The 12,238-nt window shown below is 44.2% G+C and overlaps 1 pseudogene across 1 annotated transcript; it reads right to left on the bottom strand.

Moving 5' to 3' along the window:
* Positions 1 to 1,416: 1,416 nt before the first annotated feature.
* On the bottom strand, positions 1,417 to 7,952 carry LOC309653656 (dendritic cell-specific transmembrane protein pseudogene; annotated as a pseudogene). Its single transcript has 3 exons — positions 6,183 to 7,952; positions 2,536 to 2,840; positions 1,417 to 1,611 (listed from the first exon to the last, which is right to left on the bottom strand). The product of its transcript is annotated as a dendritic cell-specific transmembrane protein pseudogene (transcript).
* Positions 7,953 to 12,238: the final 4,286 nt, after the last annotated feature.

Below are 12,238 nucleotides of genomic sequence, written 5' to 3'. Positions count from 1 at the left end.
TAAAATAGAAAATCACTGTTTGGCTGGCACAGTTTTGCATCCATGGATGCTAAAATTAGAGGGTAAATGTATGATGAGAAACCGGATGTTTGTATAGTCTGAAGGTATTTCCCACAATATACTTATTCATTCCAAAGGGAAAATAGTAACTTCAACAGTGGAAGAATCTGCGGACCCCATCTTAACTAAGTGAAGAAAGGTAACCTTACCAGTAATGAGACATATTAACATCACATACCCCTGATCTCATGCATTGAGAAGAGCATGTCAGTGCTTCTGTAGTACTGTTGCCCAAAAATCCATTACCTGGGTTTACTTATAAGGAAGCATCAGACAAACGCAAAGCAAAGGACATTTTACAAAATAACTGGCAGCACTCCTCAGAAATGTCAAGGTCATGAAAAAAAAAAGAAAGACAGACTGAGGAACTGTCCCTGACTGGACGAGCCTAAGGAACCATGACAGCCAAATGCAATGCATGAGCCTGGATTGGATCAAGGACTAGCCCTTGGGACATTAGTGGGATATTAGTGGGACAATTGGTGAAAATCCAATGAGTTTTGTAGATTGTGCGTTTTTCAGTGTATTTATCTGGTTTTGACAATTGTGCTATGGTTATGTAAGATGTTAATGTTCGGGGATGAGGGGTGATGGGTAAATGGAACACTGTACTTACTATTTGGCAACTTTTTTGTAAGGCTGAAACATTTTCAAAATGAAAAGTTAAAAAATTGTTTTAAAATTTTAATGTTTCTTCATTTCTTCCCATTCTGGCACTTTAGAGATAATAGAATCAGTATTTTTTCCCTCTTAGGTATTTTGAATATAGGGGAAATAGGCCCCTGTACTGTAGAGTGTACATCGATTATAGTGAAAAAGAGGCCCAAGATGCACATTGTAGGAAGCCTCTCATATGATTTTAATAAATGTGTTCTCTAAATAAATGTGGCTAGAGGACTTGGTAGAAGAGGAAGAACAAAAGAGATCCAGGAAAGTAGAGGATAGGAGCAGAGCAGGTGGTGAGAAGAAATTAGGAGCTGCTGGAGATGGGTTTTGGAAAGAGTTCTTGAATAAAGGGGCAGGGGGAGGCCAGACAGTTGTGGGTAGGAAATAGCTATGAAGGATATTAAGAAGGGCAGAGAAGGGACAGAAGCATTTAAAGATATTTTGCTGGCATCATACATGTATGTTCTCCTTGATATTTGTTTGTGAGCCTGCAGTAGAGATTTTGATTTTTTCCAGTTTTTTTCTTTGAATATTACTCTATGCTGAGACTCTCCTCGAAGGGCCTGGTTCTAGTCGTGTTACACTGAGATACAGTCCAGATCATGTGCCCTGTTTGTGAGACAGACAACACAACAATTTATCTGGTAGCCCTTTGGCCCTTATGGAAAAAAGTAGCCTGGCGCTGCAAACTCAAACCGCTGAAGGACCGTGCAGTGCAGTTCTCTGTTGCTGGGCATGAGTAAGGGTCACCATCAGGAGACTTAAGGAGAATTGCTGGAGCAGCGTGGCTGAGGAGCTGCATGGGGCCTCTCACGGGCTCTCTTCACTGGCAATGTCCATTTGTTTCCTCCCAATCATTTTCAGGACTGGAAGCCAGAAATGAATCTGAAAAGACACGAAGCTGGATGAATGAGCATTAGAGTCATTTCAAATGCCACTGACACAAACTTTTCACAAGACTTTCAAACGGCCAGTAAAGCTTATCCTTAGGTATTATTTTGGTCTCTCATTGTCTATGAAGTATTTTCCAGTTCTGTAAGTTGTAGATAGCTGATGGCAACAATGCAAATGATTCTTTTCTATGAACATGCAAATGAATTTCACCCTGCAGAGTACAATTGATCCTCCCATCCTCCCTTGTGGAAGAAGCCGGTTTTGTATCTATTAAGCAAATTCATTTTGGTATTCACGATGGCCTGTATACATGTGTGATTTAAACGGTTCTTTGAATTGGTTGGAGTTTCTTACTGTTCCGTCTTTAATACGTTGAATAAAATCCTTGACAAGTGTTCATTTTATATGTGTATGGAAGTCATTATGTTATCATATATATGTATAAATATATACATATCATATATATATATATCTCATCATATATATTTTTTAATGCTGGAGGATGAGCAAATTCTTTGGAGTTTACCAAGCTGTAGTAGATACTTCCCTTCTGTTGTTTATCTATCCCGGTAAAGTAACTCTGACTGGGTATTGTTCTTTAACAGCCATTAGGGCCTTCCCAGTAGCTTTTCTACAATATGACCGAACGTACTCAATTGAAATCAGTGTTTTGAAGGCTATCTTGTAGAATCCTCTGGACCGTCATTGCTGTAGAGTCTTCTGGACTTAGCCATGTACATCCGTTCCCCGTCACTGCCCACCCATCCAACCCCCCCGACCCGCCCCAAAACAGTGTCCTATCTGTTGCTGGGGATATAAGCCCTAATGTAAAGTTGAAGAGTGCTTTGAAATTCCATTTGCCCTTCAAAATCAAAATTTCCCTAATTACAGGTTATAACCCTATTTTGGCTTTACCTTTGTGAAGTACAGACTCAGTTTCCTTTTTACTTCTCCCACTGGCTGCTTTGATCGTTTCTTCAGTAGCTTTGCATGTAGGTATCGGATGCGCTCCCTCTGCACACTTGGGTAGAAGGATGCTGACACCAGGATTTTAAGTTGCATCAGGATGGAGGACAACAGTCCTAGCATCACTAGTATCACAAGAATAAAACTGAGAGGAATCCAGGTCTTAGAAGTAGCTTTGGTTTAGGGAGGCAACTGGGTTCAAACAGAGATATATTAAATGAAGAATCATGGATGATGTCTTGAGCTTCTTGTTTCTAAAATGAAAGAATAAAATCATCAAGATCCATGCCATTTTCATACTCTGTCCTTGTCTTTCTCAATACTGCCCCGTAGCACGTAACATTTATCTGAAAATATGCAGGGAGCTTTGGCTGAAGGGGCTATCCCTGCTCCTTTTATGTGCTATGATTGGAATAAAGGAGAAAGGATGAATTTTAGTTGTAGCCACTGCAGAGTTTTCCAAAGCGGGACTGTGGAAATATAGATTTCCTTGAGAGAAGGATATCAGATAAGTTTGTTTGCTCTGTCCTTTCTTTAGAGAGTCACGATGGCCATGAGACTGTTGAAGGTGCTGAGAAGAAAGCAGAGAAATTCGCTTAACTTCAGCCAACGATTCTCCTATTAATTTTGACCGCATAACCCATTTTTATGGAACACCTATTTCTACACTTCAGAGCATGTGGGACTAATGAAAGGTGGTTTTCGCTTAACTGGGGGAGAAGTTTTTTTTGTAGCAGAGCCCCTCAAGACCCAGTCATAGCCTCTCCATCTCAACAAACACCTTGTCAGCAGACCACAAGGTCATAAAGATGTGGAGGCATTAAATTATGTTCTAAGTCATCCTTCTAGAGCTTGAGGTGGCGGGGGTGGGGGGGTGGAATTATTCTTGATGCAAGAATACAAAGAAGAGTATATTTACTGAAAGTGGCTCTAAAATCCTATTTATAGAGGTCTCAAAATAGGACATTTTCGCATCTCTCTTAGATGATAGGAGGGGCGCATTCCTTCCTGCTTGAAGGCAAGAGAATAAGCCAGTTGCTCTCCACAAACTGACCCAGAGGGCAGATGACATTGAGCCACCCAGCCAAGCCACCAGCAAGAGAAGTGTGTGCTGATTCAGCTCTTACTTTTCCCTGACCTGAGAAAGCCATATACTCTCTTGGTGGATTTGTTTTCCCATTTGGTAAAACAGGAATTAATGGACCAGATCCTGCCCATGAAAAAACTACTCCCAATGTAAATTAAGCACCTTGGGGATGGAGCATTAACGTTACAGACTGGAGTACTTAGTAAGTTATTATCACCCCAACACCCTAGAGCCCTGGGGCCCAGAGGAGGAAAATGACTTCTGAAAAGAACTCAATCACACCCAGAGAACACCGCGCACCTTCGATTTACCCCAATACCTGTGAAAAATCTGGAAACCCCAAAACCTGGGACTTCTACACAGATGTCAAGTCAGATCTGCAATTTCCCCAGCACTGTGGCTAAGCACTAGAAAGCATTTGTGTTGCCTCTCCTTTTCTCTTATTAAAAAGACAGTTCACCTACGATTAAATAGAGAGATTTCAGTCCCCAGAGCAGAGGCATGCATTCTTTTCAATACTGTTGAAGAAACAAACACATCGATTGAGTCAGTGATGAGAAATCCTGCAATAAGAAAGCAGCGGGTGTCCGGTCTGGGAAGAAGTTATTTAGTCTAGGAATCTAACTGGGGATTTTGCAGCTGGGAGTCAGGGCTTCAGAAAGGTTGTCAACACTTTTGTACGGGCTTGGTGGAGGGTAACAAACTCTCAAAATACCGAGCAATGTACTAAATGGTACCCCAATGTTTTAAAATGTGTTTGCCTCTCTCAAGTAGACAATTTGCCAAGATGGTAGGGAGTAATGGATGGAAGATTCACTCTGGTATCAGACAGTCCTGAAAAGTTAATGCAGACCAGTGCTGGGCACATAGTATGTGCTCAATAAGTAGCGACTGTAGCTATTTTTACTTACAGTGTCCACCCATCCAGCCAGGTCTATTCACGTCGTTTCCCACTTTTCTTCTTTATTTAAAATTGTATAAAAGTGGGAGAAACCTTGAGCCAATGTTTCTTTTCTTGCTTGACTTCTTTGCAAATCTGCTGCAATGGAGAGACCAGGAACCTCCAAGGGCATCGTGGGATAAGGGCAGGGCACTGCCAGTTACATGGAAGCCGGCTGCTCGTGGCACAGCCTCCCAGGCTCGGCAGGAGAGAGTTTGAGACGAGCTCCCACAGCAGTCTTGTGCTCGCATCTCTTCTGCGCCCACCACCCTGCTGTCATTGTGAGCGTACGTGGTGGCCTCCCCCGCCAGGACGTGAGCCCCTCGATGGCAGCCATCATGGTCTAGACAACTTTGCATCCCCAGGACCCAGCAACACCCCAAAATGTATTTGCCAGGACATTGTCATTGGAAAGCTTCTGGGCCTTTTTTGGAAGGCAGACTTGCTTTTCTCCACTCGTCTACCTAAAACAGTGAGAATTCACAAAACAGGCATGGGTTTTGGCTCAGAGAGAAATAGATGAGAGAGGAGCAAAAAGATAAAGAAGGAGAGGAAGAACTGAGAGGGGAAGATCAAAAAAGGGACTACAGGAGCAGGATGCACTATGGGGGAGAGGAGGAGAGAAGCCCTTTTACCAGCCGCTGCCCCGGATCAAGCCTGGCTGAAAATCTTGTTTGGCTTTCATTTGAAACACTGTTTCCATTATCCACCCTCCTCCAGATATGTAGAGCAACGGGGGGTTCTTGTAATTAACTGAAGACTTCAGAGGAAGCAGAGGGCTCAGAGTAATCAACTCTGAGAAGCAGCCCAGGATTAGGCGGGGCAGGGGCCAGACAGTACCTGCGGAGCCAGGAGAAAAGGGGAGGGAGAGTGTGGATGCAGCAGGAGCAAATGGGCTTTCAAAGGAGGGTTTCCAGGTCCCTTTCTGCTCTTCCCCTCCCCAGCAGAGGCACAATCTATTGTGGCTCGATAAAGAGGAGGGAAAATCAGACATATGGAAACAGTAGATGGCATGTTCACCAGCCCAGGCTAGTGCACACCACCCAGCGTGCATGACATTCACACACACACACACACACACACACGTGCACATGTACACACATACAACTACACACACTACGTGTGCACATGCACACAGAGGCACACACTAGACACACGTGCACGTTCCACCTAGCGCAGAACGCTACGTTTAAAAACAAATAAGACAAGTATCTGACAGTATCCAGATCCTCTGAAATGTCTACATAATCATAAATTTCCACAGGGAAAAATGGAAAAGAGAAAAGATGGGATGAACAAAGACCATGGTCTCCTCTGTTGCAGTACGGCTGCCACAGGAAACTAATACAGTGATCAAAAATGTTCAGCGTGTTCTCATACTCTAACATTGGGGTTTCAACTCAATCTAACCAACATTTTGGGTGTTCTTCCTACACGCCAGGCTCTGTGCCAGGCACTGAGGATCCAGAGGGGAATAAGCCACTGCCCTGCCTTGGGAAGTTCACGAGCTTTTGCAAACACACAGCAAACAGCTGGGATACACAGTGAGACGGGCCTGCGAGCACCTACCTCTCTGTGCAACTGCAAGTGAACCTCAAGCCCTGGCAAGCTTTGGAAATGTTTGCTGACGGAGAAGATGAGCCAATACAGCAGATAATCTATGGCTGCAAACAACACCCAGATGTAGAGATGGGTAAGCACCGGGAGGAAAAACAGCCCCAGGTTTTTCCTGTCTTTAGGAGTCAGCCAGAAAGATGGGATGATGACATACTTCTTCCTTTCCTGCTTATTCAGCGGGAGGACGCAGGGCCTCTGTGCATGCCTCTCCCTCTCGTCAAACTGAACAAATTGTCTGGTGATGTAGATGTTCTCAAACTTCCAACCACAGGAGCCCCAAAATCGCCTCATGAAGAGGCCAGTGCCCAGTAGCACCAGCAGAAGCCCTGTGAGGGCAAATAGCTGCCGCCCCAGGGAAGACAACACCTCTGTCGCCGTCACTACCTGGTACAAGACATGCAGGGCTCTGTCTGTAGTGTCATTGACCTGTGCCTCCAGGGCTTGGCTGGGACTAAAAAGAGAGACCTCCAGGGTTTGGTTCCAAGAAACAAGGTCATCAAATAGACTTAGGTGAGTGGCAAGGCCGTATATCCACTGAATTGCTTCAATATATTTTTTCAAAAGTGGAAAATGGATGGAAAAGCTCTTTGCCCTTAGGTTGCAAGTCATACTGTCCAGGAGACCTTTAAAGTTGTGAAAAATATTTTCCACGTGTCCAAAGATTACTATCCCTGTGCCAGCGGTGATCAAAGCGTTCCTGCCTTCACGCAGGCCACACGAGAGGAAGAAGAGCAGAATGAAACACCGTGCGTGCTTGGAGCAGCACAGCAGAGCACACGTGACCATCCAGGAGGTGGTGAAGACTACGAATGAGGACAGAAGCCAGGAGAAGGCCCCAGAGAGGAGGCCCACGGAAATGAAAGCAACAAAACAGCAAGTGCCCAAATGTTGGGTGAAGTCCATCCATCCAAGGCTCCTTGGAGACACATACGTCCTCCAAAGACTGAGGAAGATATTGGTGCCTGAGGCCCAGACACCCATGCTCCCTGTGTCCCTGGAAATGAAAGAGAAACAGGGTCAGATGTTACGTTTAAATGTCCTCTGTCACTTTGTAAAGGGCACGATGATAGATTGATTGCAAAAAATGGCCGTAATTTCTTACCCTTCTCAGTCTCTACACTATTACTAAACCAAACTTGGGCCCGCTCACCGCCAATCCACTGACACTGGATTGTGCTGAAGGGAAGTGCAGAGTTTATTGCAAGGTGGTGCCCAGTGTGGCCAAGCAAGGAGAACGGGCAGCTTGTGTTCAAAAGACCCGAACTCAATATAAATGAGTTTATTTACAAAACAGAAGTAGATTCACAGACATAGAAAACAAACTTATGGTTACCAGAGGGGATAACGAGATGGGGAGGTGCGGGGGAGCTAAATTAAAACTTTGGGATTAACTGCTATGTATAAAATAGGTAAACAACAAGGACCAACTCTACAGCACAGGGAACTATATTCAGTGTCTTTTAATAACCTATAATGGAAAAGAATCTGAAAAAGAATATATATACAAATGTTTATGCATAACTGAGTCACTTTGCTGTACACCTGAAGCTAACACAACACTGTAAATTAATTATACTTCAATTAAAAAAACACGGTTTAAAAAAAAGAGACCTGAACTCCGCAGTGGCTTTCGGGGAAGGGTTGTTAAAGGCAAGGTGAGGGAGAGGGTTGCAGGTGCCTGATCAGCTTGGTACATCCTTCTGATTGTGGGTGGTGAGGTAACAGTGTGATGTTTCGGGAATTAACATCATCAGCCTCTGGTTCCAACCCCTCTGGGGTCTACATGCTTATTGTCACATGCAGTTAACTTCTTCCACCTGGTGGGGGGTTTTAATGTCTGCAAAACACCTCAGGGATATGGTTCAGGTTATTATCTACAGCCTTGAGGAGGCACTAAAAGTCCTTGACTTTGTGTTATGGCTAAACTCTTATTATTTTGTCTTACTTGACTCTTTTCCTTTGTTTCTGCATTTTCTCACTTTTCTCATTAAATTTGCTCTTTGGACTTGGGGGGAGGCCTACGAGGCTAAAGCTTTTCTACAAACAAGAGGTGGGGGAAACGGGGTCTGTCCCTGGGGAGGCCCCGCAGGGTCCTGCTCAGTTTCTACACCTCCTTGCAAAGTGACATTACAGCTTCTCCCATCAAGAAGTGAGAGAAATAGAATCACATGGTGGGGTTTATTTCTCCAGTCCTTGAATTTGGGATGGCCTTGTGACATCATCGGCCAATGGAATGTGGCAGAAGTAATAGTATGCCTATCCTGAGTCTATGATTCCCTCCTGCCTCTCTTGGAACCCTACTACTAACTTGTTGACAAGTCCAGGTGTATTAGCTTCTATTGCTGCTGTAGCAAATTTCCACAGACTTAGTGGCTTATAGAAACACATATTTATTCTCTTACAGTTCTAGAGGTCAGAAGTCTAAAACTGGTCCAGAGGGCTGCAGAGGGCTGGAGGTTCTAGGGGAAAATCCATTTGCTTGCCTTTTCCAGCTTCTAAAGGCCACCTATATTCCTTGGCTTGTGGACTCTCCTCCATCTCAAAGAGAGCAATATTGCATCTTCTTTTCTTTCTGACCTCTGCTTCCATCCTTATATTCTTCTCTCATGACTCTGATCTTCCTGCCTCCCTCTTCAAAGGACCCCTGTGACTATACTGGGGCCACCCAAGTAATCCAGGATAATCTCTCCATCTCAAGGTCCTTAACTCAAGCACATATGTAGAGTTCCTTTTACCATGAAAGGTGACATAGTCATAGGTTCTGGGCATTAGGACATGGACATCTTTGGTAGGGGCTCGGGGGGTGGGGTCATTCATCATGTCATACCAGGTTGGGCTGCTGAATGACAAGAGAAACATGACCAGTCTATTCCATCAACTCAGCCAATAGCCAGTCAACTGCCAGATACGTGAAATGGGGCATCCTAGGCCAGCCAGGCCCCAGCCACCAGCTGATCACAGATACTTGAGCAATAAGAAATGCTTATTTACTTTGAGCCCCTGAAATCTGTGCTGCTTTTTTGCACAGCGATTGTTAACTGATGAAAGCAGCAATCCTGTGCCATGGGTCTTATTAATTGAAACAAACCTTAGGTTGATGGACAGGCTGAAATTTCAACAAACTGCATTATATAAGATCACTTTCTGACAGTCATCTATTTTCTTGTGCTCTAAGTTTACAGACAAGAAAGCAAACCAAAGGCATCCAAACTTAAACGTGGCATTGGACTGAGGCCATTGTATTCAGCTCTGTAACCATTCTGCCTTCCCTCCCTTGCTCCTACCCTCTGAGTGCAGTTCTCTCCTGAGAATCTTACAAGGAAAATGAGAATATTTTGTCACCGAGTTAATCATCTTTTCTTTTTTCCCAGATCTGGCATAACAAAAGTGAAGGTGCTATGGGGCTGCTACTGCCCTGTCAGTCATGCAGATTTAGGTGTGTGATGCACTCAGAGAGCCTTGGGTTCATTTGGGATGATACAAAATAAATTTGAGCTATCTTAATTGACATGAAAGTATCTAATGAGCATTATAGCCTATGTATGGAATTTTAACGAAGACATTGATCAGTTTTTAAACACTCTCAAATAAATCCCTTCTCACGTCAAATATTTTGGGGCTGGATTTATGGAGTAGCTTAATACTGTTTGAGCCAGTGAATTACACTGGTAATGTGAGAAAGGTATCCAGTCACTGGTGGGAGGGCATGAACTGAGCAACCTGAAGGGAAGAAATGGCTCTCTTTTTGGGTTCGGGTGGAATGGGGTCAATGTAGGACAGAAATGAGATGGGGAAATAGGCAGGTTAGGAACAAACCTGTGGAAGTATCTTCAGCAATAATATAGAGGGCTTGCAGCTCCTGCACATAATCTGAATGGTAAAGTTCAGTGCAGAGAAGAGATACAGGGAGACATTGTGTTGAAGAAAGGTCATTACCATGTGGGACTGGCCTTACAGAAGATTCGAGATCCTCCCTAAGAAGGCGGTCTTACTCCATCCGGAGGAAAGGAAATTGGAAGAAATGGACATTAGAGTGGGGACCAGCAAAAGAACAGAGTTCTTTTCTCCTGCAAGCTTGCTGCCTTTCAGAACTGGAGGTTGATTTGGAGGTTGGCAGTACTCCTGCGCACCAAACCCACTCCTATGCCTCTGTGAGCCCCAGAAATCACTGATAGCCCCTGTGCTCCTGAACTGTCCCCAGCCTTGCCGGTGCGAGTCAGCCCTGCTTCATTGCCTGGGTCGGAGGACTTGATCAGTCAGCCGTGAGCAGGGGGACAGTGGGCAGGACGCCCAGCACCACAGCAAATTGGGAGGTGCTGCCTCTCCTCCTAGGTGTGTCCCCATTTGCTTTCTTCGGTATGGCTTTGGATTTGGCCCCAAACCGTTATCTGAGTAATTGGTACACTAATAGATAATAATTGTCTATTATGTCCTAGGAGCACTTTATATATAGCATCTCTCTGCATCCTCCCTAAAGCCTCTGGAGGTTGCTTTTCACACAGTGGACGCCGAGGCTTAGAGTGCTTGCTGAAATGTGTCAGCGATCACACGGAGAGTAGGTGGCACAGCAGAATTCAGAGCAGGTCTCCCTGTCCCCTGAGCCACGCCCAGATTCCACGGCTCTGGGTTATGTGACAGGATGCTCAGCTTACTGTATCTGCTGGAAACACATCACACTTTCTGTCAGTGACTGTTTAAGAGCTGATTTGTATATCACAAATCCATTTCTATCTGCTCATTTTTTTGCATCAAAATAGTTTACCCTGTAAGAATGTTTCTCAAATCAGCAGATTTTTCTCTACAGCAAATCAAAAATCCCAGCTGTTTCATTTTTTTCTAATATCCTTTATGAGGTACCATGTTGCTTGCTGTCTAAAAAATTAATAATGCAGATTTTAGATTCATTTTTCCCTCCTCTTGCCTTCATCCTTGTACAGTGTGTTCTTTATAAAGAGATTTCTCTGCAAGTGAGAAACAGATTTATGGATACGTTAAAATTTTAGCCTTCGGCAATACAATCTAATAACAATTAAATAAGATATATTACTGCAGTTTTGTCTTGTAAGAGGCACATGTTTTCTTCACAAGCAACAGATCTAATATTATTCCCCTTTGTTTTTGTGCTGAAAACAGCATGTCACCAAAAGACATCAAAACTTTCTGCAGCAAGAGGACCAAATGCCTTCTCTCCTATTTTATAGCTCAAGCCACAGAGGCGCGTTTGGACCACAAGCTCAGGGCTGGTGTTCCAGTCTGCCCTTCCTCTCACTGTTGAATGTGGCCTTGATTTCTTCACCAATCTCTGTTCCTCATTTTCCCTACTTGAATAAAAGACCTGCCTGAGCTCCTTCCTGGTGAGGTTTAAGGAGGGAAGCTTTGGCAAGCACGTTAAGATGGCCTGGAGATAAGGTGCCTAGGAAATGCAACCCGTTTCTTCTTGTTTCTTTGCTGCCACAGCAAATTGAGAACGTCCCTCCTCTGAGGCTCTTAAGGCAAGGCTTCAATGTCCCAACGATGAGAGGCTCAGAGGCAGGAGCTGGATTGCACCGCCTTCCCAGCACTAATGTTTGACACGTTGCCTTTAGATGTCTGTTGATTTCTATCCTCTCGCTCCTGCAGAGGTGCAGTCATTCTGCTGGTCTTTCTTTCTCCAGACGGCCCCAGTTCTTTCCTTTTAGAAAAATCAGGGAATCAGGATTTGGACAAGCTCGTTATTTATTCCTTTCTCAAAGACTTTTTCAGGCAGATACCCAGATTCTTAAATTTTACTTTTAGAGCTGGAAGAAATATTATAGGTGAGAGCTTCTTAAACTTGAGGATGTTATCACTGGGGGAGTCTTGTCAAAATGCAGATTTTGATTTCAAAGGTCTAGACTGGCACCTGAGAGTTTGCTTTCCTAACAAGTCCCAGGCGGTACTGATGCTGGTCATCTGACGACCAGACACTGTGTAGCAATCTCTAGAATTCAGGACTGTCTGATAGCACTTTCAGCGGTGATGGAAACGTT

The sequence above is a fragment of the Balaenoptera physalus genome (genome assembly GCF_965194825.1).
Source record: "Balaenoptera physalus genome assembly, contig: HAP1_SCAFFOLD_752, whole genome shotgun sequence".
NCBI classification, from domain to species: Eukaryota; Metazoa; Chordata; class Mammalia; order Artiodactyla; family Balaenopteridae; genus Balaenoptera; species Balaenoptera physalus.
Note: the sequence above shows the minus strand (reverse complement) of the source record. Positions and strands in the feature narration are given on the sequence as shown.